This window comes from Lissotriton vulgaris, chromosome 1_1 (assembly GCF_964263255.1).
Source record: "Lissotriton vulgaris chromosome 1_1, aLisVul1.2, whole genome shotgun sequence".
Taxonomy (NCBI): Eukaryota; Metazoa; Chordata; class Amphibia; order Caudata; family Salamandridae; genus Lissotriton; species Lissotriton vulgaris.
In genome coordinates, this window is record NC_141685.1 from 1,386,050,579 (window position 1) to 1,386,064,994 (window position 14,416).

At 45.2% G+C, this 14,416-nt stretch overlaps 1 protein-coding gene across 2 annotated transcripts in view; it reads left to right on the top strand.

Moving 5' to 3' along the window:
• The window catches only part of CADPS2 (calcium dependent secretion activator 2), a 2,357,592-nt gene that overhangs the window by 724,160 nt on the left and 1,619,016 nt on the right, over positions 1-14,416 (top strand). The gene's annotated exons all lie outside the window — the stretch shown is intronic.

Consider the following 14,416-nt stretch of genomic DNA (forward strand, 5'->3'; position numbering starts at 1 on the left):
ATGGCCTGAGGAACCTTAGAGAGCGGATGGGTAGGCAGAGAGGGTATAACTGCGATGCACAGATTTACAACAAAGACTAAGGGAAAGTGAGTGATCTTCTTTGGAAGTCACCACGGCTGACACCTTTTTAGGTTAAGATCCTGCTAAGTAGGGATGTCACTTAGTCTAGTGTAGGGACAGTCTAATCTGGATTTTTCTTTCTTTTGTAAATGACGCTCAAGTTACAACTTGTGTCTATTCTTGCAAACTTGCTGATCTTTGAATTAGTCTTGGTGATATTCTTCTGTCGCCTAAGAGCATTTAGAGAATTCATGTTTGTATTGATGCCAGTGTATCTTTTGAACCTTATATTGAGATGTTTGTATCTCCAGTTATCTTTGGCTTTATAATAAAACTTTAAAACTTATTCGTAGTAAGTGGTTCTTCAGAGTTGTGTAAAGTCTTGAACTGATTAACCTAGTAGTGGATTGCTTCTTACTCTATGACAGGTAATAAAGGTTCAGTCGACCTGAGTGGGATCTAGATCTATAGAGATCTGATAAGAGATCAAAAATCCCGCCGTAACAGTTGGTAGCAGTGTAGGATGGTTACCTTCTAGAGGAAGGTGATCTAGACTAGGTTAAGATTACCCCGAGGCCCCTAGAGATCGAGAGATGAGCAGCAGAAGAATCGCCTGCCGAAGAAAGTGCTGACGGTGCGGGAGAAAAGCAGCAGAGTCGGACGAGAGTGAGTATAATAAGGGTCATGCGTTGTCAGATTGCGGTGTTTTGTGATGTATCTGTATTGTAATGTCATGCGGAGTTGAATGCCTGTAGTGTGATTGAGGGAGGGTTGTGAGCGAGCGCAACCTGGTGAAAATCTTAAGTTCAGAAAAGAGCTTAAGTGGTTCGGGTGTATCGGACATCCAGAGTAATTGTCGACCATTGTAAAGGGGGTCATGAGGTACCATTGATCGCCCGCAGGACCGTGATAGGGGGAACGCAAGAGTGAGTGTATGGGTAACAGACGCTGGTCGGAAGTTACTGTGTGTAAGTAACCTATCAGTCAAGGCGATTGTCTGGACGTTCACGGAAAGACATTTCGTCAGTTAAGGTGACAATTACAGTTAGACTGTGGGCGTACAGTCAAGAAAAGTGATCGCTTGGTCGGAAGTAATCATTTTTCAGGGTATGAATGGGACGCACGCATGACCGGGAGACGAGCTGAGCGAGGAGGGGAACTGCTGCGAAGGAGAGACGAGTGACGTCAGAGAGAGCCACGCTGTGATAGGCCGGTTGGTGTGAAGCCGCGCTGGGATAGGCCGGTTAGCGAGAACCACACTGGGATTGGTGGATTGTCATCAGGAAGTAAACGAACGCAGGGAAATAGGGAGAAATTGTAGATTTTGAACATGAAGTGTTTTAAATGCTTGAGAGCGATCTTTAAGAGAAAAAGGAGAGAATCTTATTACGGGGAAGAGGCCCCGCCAGAGGGTACACCAGCTCATTATATGGCTACGAATGTTGGGTTGCATACTATACTGTGGCTTAGTACTTGGAGTAAGATTACAGAAGGGAACGAGGAACTGACTTTTCCGATATACGTAACCTTTAGATTAGAAGTGTTGCACCAGCTAAAAGCAGTTATGTCTTCATCAAGGCCTTTGCCTAGACCAACTCAGTTTGAGGCCCTTAATGCGTGGATTAGGGCGGCGCACAACAGGAATCAGAACAGACGTCAAGAAAGGGTGAGACGATCGGTAAGAGCAGTACAAGATGCAAAATGGGATGCGGAAACCAAGAAATGGAGGGTACAGACTATCGAAGTGGATAAGTTGTACCCAGTGATAGAGGTTACAGGAGAAAAGAGAACGCCAGAGGAGGATGACGAGAGCGAGACAGAGGATAACCTAATAAATAGGTTGTTGATAGATAGACCGCCTCCGTACAATAGGGAGATGGAAGATATCGAGCTCCCAAGGGAAGATAGGGTTGGCATAGAGGGGAATAGATCACTCCCTATAACAGACCGGGTACCTACCAGAGGTGAGGAAACACCACAACTTAGTACAGTACAGAGGGTAGTCGGAAGGTTTGTGGTACAGAAGGTGCCAGCAACGGAGTGCGTTGAGTCTCATGGATTGCCAGATGCTCTTCAAGTACCCGTTACCATAGGTCCTATAGTGTCAGTTTATAACCCAGAGAAAGTGCGAGAGGAGGAACAGGTACGGTTAGACAGAGAAAGAGCAGAAATGAAAAGAAGGAACAACATGACAAATGCCTAGAGGCAATTGCCAGGACCGACAAAATGGAGCACCCCATTGGATTCAGCAGTGGATCCCATAACAGATCAGCGGGGTCAGAGAGGACCGATGGATCTGAGAGGACCACGGCCGAAGTCCTTTAAGGAGTTGAGGGCTGACTTGAGGGAATGGGATGCTGCCACAGAAACACAGAGCAACAGGTCAAGAGCGGAAGCTGGATGGGGAAGTCAAGGCAATGGGACATTGTCTCACTGCGGGGCTAGCGAAAGCAGTCAGGAGTGGGACGGTAGGAGTCAGGAGAGTAGAGGAGCTACCCGTCATATCCACGGTGGAAGTAGGCAGGAGCAAGAAGGTAGAAGTACAGAGTGTGGAGGGGTGTCTCGTCTCATTCACAGTGAGGGAGAGCGAAGGACGCAAGAGTACAGGGATAGCTTTAAGTGCACCCACCATACACCTGGTGATAACATACAGCATTGGAATCGCGGGAACATGGGGAGCCACGAGGTGTCTCACCATGCGTCAAGCGATCATGGGCAGGAGCGGGATCGCGGGAACATGGGGAGCCGTGAAGGGCCTTGCCATGCGTCGAGCGATCATGGACAGCAGGGGAATTGCGGAAGCATGGGGAATAATGGAGTGTCTTACCATGCACCTAGAGACACCAGGCAGAATGGGAGATGTGGGATTATGGGGAATCGAGCAGTGTTTCACCATACACCAAGAGAGGATGGAACTGCATGGGACCTGGAGAGATGGGAGCATGGGAGGACTCCCCATAACACGCCTGAGCCCAGACGTAGGACTCAGAGCTGTGATGGGAGAGACGTAAATGGGCTCTCTAGAGACAGCACACTAAAAGCTATGATAAAGGCAAAAAGGCTCGATGTGACCAGTTTAAAATCTGACCTGGATGAGATGATAGATGGTACGTTGCCTTTAGAAAGGATCGACATGTACGAGCAAGATGAGGTGCTGTTTATAGCAAAGGATATTACTCGGAAAGCAAGAGCAATTCACGAGAAATTGTCTGAACAGGCAGACAAATATATGGTAGACTTGTCGAGAACAAAGGCATTACAGGGTAACCATAGGTTGCATTATTCAGATCAGGATCTGGACGAGAGGAGGACAATTGGATTAAAAATACACATAAGGGAACTGATTACAGGAATAAGGGTATGGAGAGATCTGGATAAATGAGAAGAAAGGTGGTCCAAGAAAGGGACTGTCAGGCGGAGCGCGATTGTGATGTCCCCGGAAGGAGGTCCACTGCGGATGGAGGCATTCCCTTTGCGAGAAATATCGAATGGGAGTTATGTACATGTGCCCTGGAGTAGGGGAGATTTGGCTGCGTTTACCAATTCATTTCCAAAGTTAAGAGAGAATCCTGTAGAATGGTACAAACAGGTAGAGAGGTTTGTGAAGATCTCGAAAGTACTGTGGATTGATTTGAACACCTTATTTGATATTGTGGTCCCAGGAGACTTGTGGACAGAATGCAAAGTTAGTGTCGAATGGCCAACAGAGGAACCAAAAAGAGATGCTCGTACTAATGGTCCGTCAGAAAGAGTGATGATAAAATATGAAAAGGTGATGACATGGCTGAAAGATAAGGTGCCACCGCAAGATATAGATTGGGTGAAAATAGACCGAACTAGACAGGAACACAAGGAGACAGTCCATGAATTTTATGAGCGATTGCTGAAAACGTTCAAACAATACAGTGAATTAGATGTAATGGATCCCAAAGACATAGGACAGTTTGTATCGAAGTTCGTTTTGGGGTTGAGACCTGATATTTGTTTGATGATTCAGCAACACTTAATTTGCTGGCAAAACAAACCATTGGATGAAATTTTGAGATATGCAAGGTATTGCAGTGATGAAATAGATTCCAAAGCAAAGAAACTTAAGGAGAAGTTGATGATGGTTCGGATGCAGTCGGCTGGAAAGGGTGGACAACAGCAACAGGGAACAGGGACGATGGGAAGGAGATCAAATAATCAGAATAGGGACAACGAGGAAAATCCGAGACCTAGAGTAGACTTTGCTACCTTGAAAAGGACGACAAAGTGTCACCAGTGTCACCAGGTGGGACATTGGAAACGCGAGTGTCCCTATAACCCCGAAAACGGAGAACTGGTAGTAGAGGAGGAAGAAGTTCAGACCGTTCCAGTACAAAGAGTGACAGTACCTAAGGGTACGGTGGCCAAAGGGGGGACTTCGGCTCCTCGAGCCCAGTTCCCGCAACCACCAAAGATTACGACAGGGGGCAAGATCTATAGACAAATGCCTCTTTTAGTAGGAGGAGAAGAGTGTTACTACGTTGATCCACTGACTGGACGGCGTGTGAGTAGAGAAGAGGACTGTACCCTCGGGGCAGTTCTAGAAGTGGACCAAAGAGGACCGTTTGTTGAGGCTGAGGTGGCGGGGTGTCCTACGACATTCTTAGTAGATACCGGAGATACTCGATCAACTTTGAGATCAGCTGTGGTTCCGGATCTGCCAATGTCAGGGGAAACAATTCAAGTGGTAGGAGTCGCAAATAGGAGAATGACTAACCCATTGACAGAACCAGTGCTAGTGAGAATAGGAAACTACAGTGATGAACATCAGTTTGTAGTATGTGATTCTAGCCCTGTGTGTCTGTTAGGAAGAGACTTATTGTGCAAACTAAATTGCACAATATACTGCACGCCTCAGGGAGTAGAGGTACAGACTAACGACGATGATGCCACCTTTAAAGTTGCAAATTCAAGAGTATGCGTAGAACTGTATCCTACCCTGACGGTGGAAGAGCTGCCTTGGGACTTAAGAGATACTGTGTCATCTGAAGTATGGGATTTCACTGGAGAAGAAATAGGATTGATTAAAGGAGTAGAACCAGTAAAAATCATGATAAAACCAAATGTTGAATATCCAAGACCGCCTCAATACAAATTGACCCCGGAGACGATTGCAGGAATAAAACCCGTGATCGACTCCATGATTAAGCAGGGAATACTGAAGAAAATTGTGGGTAGTCCATGCAACTCCCCGATTATGGGTTTGCAGAAACATAGCGGGAAATTTAGAATAGTACAGGATCTTCGAAAGGTTAATAGCATAGTTGTTTCATGTTGTCCAGTGGTACCGAATCCATCAGTGATATTGTTTCAGATACCATTCCAAGCTGAATGGTTCACAGTGATAGACCTTTGCCAGGCTTTCTTTTCAATTCCATTAGATGAGGAGAGCCAGTTTCTTTTTGCATTTAAGCTGGAAAATCGCGTCTTAACATGGTGTCATATCCCACAGGGGTTTACAGAAAGCCCATCGATTTTCAACCAGCTGCTGAAGAAAAATCTTGAAAGTCTAGTACTACCACAGAACTCGGTTCTAGTTCAGTACATAGACGACCTACTTGTTGCGTCAGAAACAGAAGAAGCTTGTAAGATAGACACCATCACCTTGCTGAACCATTTAGCTGAAAATGGACATAAGGTGTCTCCGAGCAAATTACAGTACTGTCTGACAGAAATACAGTACTTGGGTCACCGAATTGAAAAAGGAAAGCGGAAGGTGTCACCAGACAGGATAGAGGCGATCATGAAGATGAATTCGCCTACGACACAAAGAGAGGTCAGGATGTTCCTAGGAATGGTTGGTTATTGCCGACAGGGGATAGCTAACTTTTCCCTGAAAGCAAAACCCTTACAAAAACTGACGCACAAGGAGGTGAGTGATCCGGTACCATGGGACAAGGATTGTTTGATGTCGTTCCTACAGCTGAGAGAGGACTTGTGTCGTGCTCCAGCTTTGGGAATGCCTGATTACGAAAAACCATTTTTACTTTACTGTTGTGAAAGGGAAGGTTGTGCTTTGTCAGTCCTAGCACAAATTCATGGAAATGCCCGTAGACCAGTTGCATATTTTCCGGCTACTTTAGACCCTGTAGCCGCAGCGTTGCCCGAATGTCTCAAATCCGTTGCTGCAACGGGTGTCAGGATTGAAAGGTGTGAAAGTATCGTGATGGGACACCAATTAGTGGTGTATGTACCTCATTCTGTAGAACTGTTAATGACCAGGACCAAGACACAGCACTTGACCAATAATAGGCTCACGCGCTACGAGCAAGTTATTCTTGCTGCGGAAAACGTGACCCTTAAGAGGTGCTCTGTTTTGAATCCTGCCACTTTGATGCCACTCCCTAATGATGTAGAAGACGAGGAAAGTGAAGATCACGATTGCCTTGATGTGACTGAACTATGCACCAAGCCAAGACCAGATATTGTGGATGAGCCGTTGACCGACCCTGATGAAATTTTCTTTGTTGATGGCTCATGTGTAAGGGACAATACTGGTCCATTGAGAGCAGCTTATGCTGTTTGCACCATTACTGGAGTTGTAGAAGCTGCTTGCCTGGAAGGAGTACACTCCGCTCAGGTAGCTGAAATCATTGCATTGACACGTGCCTGTTTAGCAAGTAGAAAAATTCGAGTCACCATTTACACGGATAGCCAATATGGTTTCGGTGTAGTTCATGACTTTGGGCAATTGTGGTCTCAGAGAGGTTACATGACCTCCTCAGGTTCGCCTATCCGAAATGGGGAGTTTGTGCGACTATTGTTAGAAGCGTTACAAGGTCCGGCAGCAATTGCCGTTGTTAAATGCGTAGCACATACCAAAGGTACAGATTTTGTGTCCCAAGGAAATCGTTATGCCGACGAGGTTGCTCGTTAATGTGCTGAGCAAGGATACTCTTTCACGGAAGTGGAAGTGGGTGGGACACAGGAAAAGACAGAGTTAAACATGATCCTAGAAACAGTTGATACTTGGGATGATTTAAAAGGCATGCAAGAGAATGCATCAGATTTTGAGAAAAAGACATGGGAAACTGCAGGTTGTGTAAAAAGTGAAATGGATTTGTGGATTTCAGCAGATGGAAGGGCAGTATTACCAAATGAATTAGTCAGTCCAATGGCAAGACAGATACATGGTCCAGTACATTTAGGAAGAGATGCTATTCTGCGGGTATTTAGGCTCACTTGGTATAATCCCAAGTTTAGAGTAGCCGCAGAAGCAGTGTGTCAGAGGTGTGTAACATGTCAGCAATTGAACGTGGGGAAAAGGACACCAGTTACATTGAGTCACATTGGGAGGTCTGGTGGGCCTTTCAACCGAATGCAATTAGACTTTATTGAAATGCCAAAATGTAACCGCCTTAGGTATGTTCTGGTGGTTGTATGCATATTTTCCAGATGGGTCGAGGCATACCCTACACGCAGATGCGATACACTCACAGTAGCAAAATTGTTGCTTAGAGAGTTAATACCACGCTTCGGGGTGCCGACCTCTTTGGAATCAGATAGAGGGACACATTTCAACAGTGAAGTTGTGAAGATGCTTTGCTCTGCATTAAATATTGATCAGAAGTTGCACTGTAGCTATCGACCAGATGCTTCAGGGATTGTGGAGCAGATAAACGGAACTATAATATCCCGAATGGCCAAAGTGTGTTCATCGACATCCTTAAGCTGGCCTGATGCCCTGCCATTGGTACTCATGAGTATGCGTAGCACACCAGACAGGAGAACAGGCCTCTCCCCACACAAGGTTTTAATGGGGAGGGCAATTAGACTTCCATCTGTCCCAGCTGCAGCTTTGTTGAATATCACAGATGATCTGATCCTGGATTATTGCAAGGGACTTTCTGATGTCATTCATTCTGTGTCTCTTCAGGTGCAGGCTGCTGAAATTCCATCTTCCAGAGACCTATGTCACGACCTGTGCCCTGGTGACTAGGTGCTGGTGAAGAAGCACGTCCGGAAGAATTGCCTAGATGTGCGCTGGAAGGGGCCCTACCAGATAATTCTGACAACGAACACTGCAGTAAAGTGTGGAGGGCTGCCAAATTGGATTCACGCCTCCCATACTCGAAGAGTTCCAGCACCCCTGGAAGAAACAGCTCCTCTCACAGATGAAAATCCAGCTGTGGATGGCGAACCACTAGAGGGGATCAGTCAAGCTGTGGGGGTGTCGGAGGAAGCTGGGAGTGCTTCAGAAGAAATTTCGGAAGAAAGACAAGATGACAGTGAAACTGAAGTTGCCACAGAAGGAGAAAGTTGCTGTGAATACGGCTCAGACACTGATCAAGTTACAAGTGATGAAGAACCGAGTGAGAGGACAAGAAATAGGAGAACAAGGCGTGGAGAAGCTAGTTGGCCTGAAAGGAAGAAGAGGCTGAGCTTGAAGCCAACTCCAGAGGGAACCCTTGCTCCTATATCCGAAGATTCAGATCTGGACAAAGGTGCACAGAATCGAGAACAGGAGGGTCCAAGAAGGTCAAGGAGGGTGCGAGTGCCCTGCAGAAGATACGCCACTCCTGAGTGGACCTACCTAGCAGCAGATGTCTAGTGCACGGAGATCCGGGAGGGTGAGGGAAGTGACAGTGACCAGTACTGACCCAATCATAACATTGGAAGTGGTTTTGTTGGTACCTGGACTTGAGATCGAAGGGTTGCTGACACTCACTGTTCCCAATCCTCCTTATCTGAGCAGAATAAGAGAACTGGTTTTAAACCGATTAGAATTTCCAACTTTTGGTCCAACGATACCAGCACTCGAGGCGATCATTCTTCGCTTAGAAATTTTAGAATACGTGATTAGAGCTGCTGCAACACGCATGATTACAGACTGCTAAAGACTTTGTAAATAAACGGATTGAGAAGATAACCTAGCGCCAAGTGGAAGAAGAAGAAATATAGGGACTCTTCCATTTAGTGGATGGAGAAGGGCTAGGGTTGTCTGTTGCTATAATTCGAAAGACTGATCTTGCAAGAGGGATTGTCAGCTTCCAGGTGTGGTTCGAAAAGACTGAATAAGCAAAGAAAAAAAAACAGTTGAAGGAGCAAAGAAAATAGACTTTGTGTCATGGCAGAAAATTAGAACTACACTGTCTTGAGATCATGGAGGCCGGCAACCCGAACCGCAAAGCAAAATGCATAGTAGGCACACTTTTAGTGGGAGTAATTTTTCTTATAGTTCTAGTAGTTACTGTGTCATATATAGTGGGACATGAAAATGAAGAGAAGGCAACAAAAGAAGCAAAAGTTGTAGTAACATTAAAACCTACTACTGCTGGTAAAAAAGGGGACAGTACAGAGAAAGATAAAGCTTTGCTAGCAGCAGAAGTTCGTAGGTTGAATGTAGATGAATCACAAGGAAATTTCAAATCAAATGCATATGCTAAATTACTTTATGAATACATTGATGCTATGGATGCAAAGGATTGTTATGTCTGCATGCAATTGCCAGCCTCTGTAGACGAAGGTATTAGGTATCATCATCTTCCATTGACTTATGGAATTACATGTAGTTTGTTGCTTAGTATATTTTATGAACGCGATAGCTTTGAGTATTATTTTTCAAACTTTGATGCTGTTTTACCAGAGGTCCCGGCCTACAAGCATATGAATAAGTGGGACTATTATAAGAGTGAGGATCGATTAAGGAAATTTTTCATTCCTTGGAGAACGCTAGATACTTCATATGCCCGAAGAAATAATTTGACCTGTAAAGTGTCAGAAATTGAGAAAAAGTTTATAGGGCAGGTGGATGATCGATTTAGAAGGCAGAAGATCCTAAAGGCTTCAGGCCAATGGAAAACAGATTGGACCGAGGAGGAAAAGTCACACAAAAGGAAGGGTAGTAATGGTCCAATAGCTTTAGATCGAGTGCAAAGAGGGAAACTATGTATATACAGGGGTAAAACCTACTATGAGAATGTGTTTGTGGGAGAAGTAAGTTGTGAACATGCTTTCCAAATCGAATACTATACAAAGGATTTCTTGAAAGGAATGCAGGTGATCCCGAATGTATATTTTGTCTGTGGAAGAAATGCATATGTGAAACTACCGGATAATTGGTATGGATCATGTTATTTAGCAATTGTCTTCCCCAAAATATATCATGCTAAGGATCTAGAAATCATAGAGGGGAAAACTCGAGCTAGAGGGAGAAGGGATGTAAGCAATGATGAGGTAGTTGGAGACGTATTTGGTGCCATGTTCCCTCTTCTAGGGTTAATACTGAAGGATGTCAAGATTAGGAGATTGGCACCAGTTGTAGCCAGATTATCTGCCAGTACTGCTAGATCACGAAGGCTGGTGGAGGGAGAGATGCAATCGATAAGGGCAATGGTTCTCCAGAACCGACTTGCTCTAGACGTCCTGTTAGCCAAAGAGGGTGGAGTCTGTAAGGCTTTGAAGGTCCAGGAATGTTGCACTTACATTCCAGACAATTCAAAACCTCTGGAGAATTTTTATACAGGACATCACTGAAATTCATCATGAGATTGAGGATCTAACAAAGGTAAATGTGTGGGGAAAAAGTGGGTCATGGAATGGGTAAAGTTGGAGGTCGGTTTGCCAATCTAGGGAAGAGTTTCATTTGGTACATACTGAAACCTATCATCATAATAGTGATTTGCGTAATCACATTGTGGAGGTTGGTGCGACTGTATCAATGGTATAGACCAAATAGGTTGCAAAGATCCATGAGAGAGCAGGAGCAGAGGTTAGCTGCGATGCAAGATAACCAGTACAGGAGTCTGAGGGCTCTAGAGATGATGAAGCGAGGGAGCATTGCAACGAGTTCTGTTTGATTCAATTCATTCCCTCAGGGATGGTGTTATGATGGTGATGACCTCTAATGGTCATCAAAGGGGGGAACGAAGAGAGCGCAAATCAAGTAAAATGTAGAAGTGCAACATATTTACAAGCACGTTGCACCAGTCTAGTTAAAGGAACATAAAAGAGTGTTGAATTTATAGGGTGCATACATATAAGAGTGTTTAATTAATACAGAGTGCATATATCAGTGTGAAAAGCTAATGTAGTAATGTTTAGAGATGTTAGAATGATATTAAATTCCATGTTATGTGGCTGTTGCAGAGGAGAATGTAATGCTGCCAAACGTAGAAATGTGTAGGCCTCATGGCAGTTCACTGAGAAAGAAAACGTGCCTTTACAATTTCACATGATGTGGATTACTGTTGTTATAATTCAAAGTATTATTGATCATAGACTGAAAATATATGTGTTATAGAAGTGTTTCCTATAACCAGATGTATGTAATAAGTTAGAATATTGTTTAGGCTGAGAAATAAGGGTTCATAGTGTGCACAGGCCTGTTTCATGTAATTCTAGTAGGCCTGGAAAGATAAGGTCGTTTCTTTTGATCTGCATGTGCTAGTTAAAATCAGGTCGTGTTAAGCATAAATTGTGGACCAGGCTCGAAGGTTTACGACTTGAGAGATAAGCTGGAGGCCGGAATTTGGGGCCCACTTCATGGGTGTCTGTTTGCAGGTGCGAGAGGGTTCCAATCAAGAGAATGATGAATAGAGCTCTGTTCTGGGAGACAGGCACAGGCCTGGAGGAGGCTTCAGGAATTTCCTGGGGGGTACCGTCTTGCCGGAGAAAAGCCTGAGAAGCAAGGTCAACGCTAACAAGGAGCCCAGAGAAGTATCAGCATGGAAAAAGCCATAACCGACACCACGTGAGAGGTGTACGTGAGGGGCGTCTTTGAGGGGCGTTTCAGTACTGTATCTTTTACAGATTCACATGCTTGAATCTTCCCTGTCGTCATGGTGGGAGTACCACAGTAACAGTAAAATAGCAGCATAAAAGCTTAAAGGATAATCTCCCTTGAAAATTAAAAGCATTTAGTAACCATTTAACCTCATTAAAGAACATCCAAACTCCAGCCAATCACATCACAGACCCAGAGTATCCATTCCCTGCAGGGCCACCATACCTCAGATTTCTTACCACACGTCGTGTGTCTCTGCTCAGTCATAGTGTTTCTACCTTGAACTTTTCAACTTTGAGCTAGCATTTCCTTTTCCTCAACCTTCTATTCAACTGAGGTGCTGCAAGAAAGGGAGTTTATCCTTTTCTTTCTGAATTTGCTGCAGAATGTCAGAGTCTAAATAAGGGCTGTTTAGGCCTTGCAAGACTTGTGGAAAGTCCAGGCCCTTCTCAGAAGATCCTCATAAAGAGTGCTTATACTGCCTTTATCCAGATCAAAAGCCTAGGAACTGTAAGCACTGCCAGACATTTTCTTCAAAAACCCCCAAGGATCATGAGAGGAGATTTCTCCACTGGCTTCAAAAGAGAAAATCTGTAAAAGATTATAACTCTGAGAGTGAGGAGAGGCCTCATACCTCCTCTCAGAAAAGGAATGGAGAAGATCCTCCTTCTGTTTAGAGAGGTCCAAAAAAGTCAAGATCGCAGAGTAAGGAGTCTGCTGTAGACAAAAGGGCGTAAAAGGAGCAACCTGGCTCATCTCTTGCCCAAAAAAGATTTGGTTCTGCTCCTCCTTCTGCGCCACATGCTCCCTCCCAGAAAATCCGCCAGTCGACTGGCTCGTCGACAAAGCATTCTCTGCCTACGACCGTTGAAACGAAGGCTCCGTCGACGGTTTCCACAGCGACATCTACAGTGTTGACAGTCAAGATGACGACGGCTGTGGCATCAATGAAAACTGAAGTGATGATGTCATCGGCGGCTTCTGTGAGGAGTTCAACATTGTTGTGAGCTTCGTCGGCAACGGTTCGGTTGGGAGCTGCATCGTTGACGAGCGCCTCCGGCCCGTCGACGGGCATTTCCACACGGTCGGCGCAGTGTTTAACTATGATCCCTTCGACGATTCCGTCGGCAAGGAAAATGGACATGCCATCTCTAAATCAATTCCTTCATTGTTGCAGGGCCTTTCCAAGATTTCTCCTCTGCCTCCTTCTGGCCTTCTGGATTTCCAGGAATCGGAAAATGAAAGTCCTTATGGCCCAACTTACAGCCCTTCTCAACTTAGAGTAAAGTGCCAGGAATCAGAGGAAGAAGTCCAACCAGATTACCCTTCTGCGTACTTGGAAGGTGAATATTCCTTTTCAGACAGATGCTCAGGCATGCAGCTCTTGGACAGTTTTCAAGAGCATTACCCCTGTTATGAGCAGGAAAAGGAGGACCGTCAAGAGGAACCCTTCATTAACGTTCCGATGTCACTGGTTACGGACTTGCGTATGATGGTCAGTGACTACTCTATATGTTTCCCTGCTGCCCATGTTCCTCAAAAGCCAGTTACCTGAACAGGAGGGTCCTGTTATTATACCAGATCAGGGAACTCCACCTGCTCCACAAACACAGAAGTCCTTACTTCACCTGCAGGTTCCTGCTCAAGCATCAGACAGTGGTGACCAACAATTGGAAGAAGGGGAGCTACAAGTAGATTCGGATGTTCATGATGAATGGATGGACCATGTGGCACACACACCACCTTCTCCCATGCTGCCAGTGGCTGATTCTCCTCCAGAAGATATCAGCGGCTTCCATGACCTTCTCGAGAGGGCGTCAAAACGCTTTGACCTGCCAATGCCGGTCAAGCAAGCTGAATGCTTCTTGTATGATTTAAAGGCTGCCACACAGTGATCTGTTAGGGAAATCCCTTTTGTTGACTTCTTGTGGCAAGAAAGCATTAAGTTGATGAAAAATCCAGTTTCTGTGCCAGCTGTTATTCCAAAACTAAACAAGAAGTACTGGGCACCCAAGGACTCTCCTGCATATCTCATTGGCCATCCAAAGCCTGATTCTGTAATAATGCAGGCTGCTTAAAGGCGATCTAAGTTGCCCTGCTTCACCATGTACCTCTTGGCCAGACAGCATTCCCTCCATTCCCACTTATACCAAAAGTTCTACAGAAGATAAAGCAGGAGCCTTGCTGCATCATTCTCATTTCCCCAGAGTGGGCAAGGCAATTTTGCTTCACAGAGCTGTTTCGGCTTTCAGAGGCTTCTTCAATACATCTTCATCCTTCGGAGCACCTGCTTTCTATGGACCAAGGCCAAGTGGTTCATCCATAGATTCACTCTCTTCACTTGTCAGCCTGGCTCGTCACCAAACAAGGCCCGTGCTCCCTCCACTGTCAAGTGTTTATCGGCCAAATGGAAAAGATACTTCTCCTGGTGTGCAAAACACTCTTGCCATCCACTCTCTTCTCCTCCGGAGGATGTTTTGCCGTATCTCTTATCTCTGTCCAAGGCTGGCCTTTTCCACTCTTCCATTAAAGTGCATTTGGCGGCAATTTTAAGGTATAGGAGACATTCAAATTAGTTGTCCCCTTGGTCCTGTAGTCTAGTGA